Genomic DNA, 671 nt, shown 5'->3' with positions numbered 1-671 from the left:
GCGAAGCGAATTTATTTGGAAAATGGATTTCACTGAAATTTGTGGTTAGAGTGTTCAGTGGGATTCTTGGGCAATGGATTGAAATCGAGTACATATATACATGCGGAAGAGAATAATTCATCAAGAGATATTTAAGCTATCAACATTTAGGCTAGAGTGATATGTGCGTAGACTGTCACGTTTATACACATATAACACTGATCATAATAGAATAAAGAAATAAACTTATTGTTACTGTTCAAATAACATTGTTTGTTAAGTAAGTTAATATAAGGGCTTAACAAGATTTAACCATAATTGAAATTGATTGCAGGAGAGTTGCTATAGCATATCCAAACTAATAATTCTTGATTAATTTCAATAGTTGAGATCATGAGTTAATTGAAGCTAGACCACCATGGAAAACCTGAGAGCACTAGACGACCGTTTTGTCCTATTGTGGGACTCCTCATCAGTAGGAATCAACGATCCCGCCTCGAGAGATTAGAACTCAGGACTTATCAATAATACATTAGCATTGTAATATGTTTGGCATAAATTAAATAACCTATATAAAGTGTGTGATCTATTTAATGTTTGGTGAAAATGAAGGAATATCAAAGGTTACAATTGAAAATTTAGTTATGGGATCTAATATTGCATTAAAAAAGTAGTGTTGTCCTAAATAAATC

The sequence above is a fragment of the Schistosoma mansoni genome (genome assembly GCF_000237925.1).
Source record: "Schistosoma mansoni, WGS project CABG00000000 data, supercontig 0286, strain Puerto Rico, whole genome shotgun sequence".
In the NCBI taxonomy this organism is placed as follows: Eukaryota; Metazoa; Platyhelminthes; class Trematoda; order Strigeidida; family Schistosomatidae; genus Schistosoma; species Schistosoma mansoni.
This window is presented reverse-complemented; position numbering follows the sequence as displayed.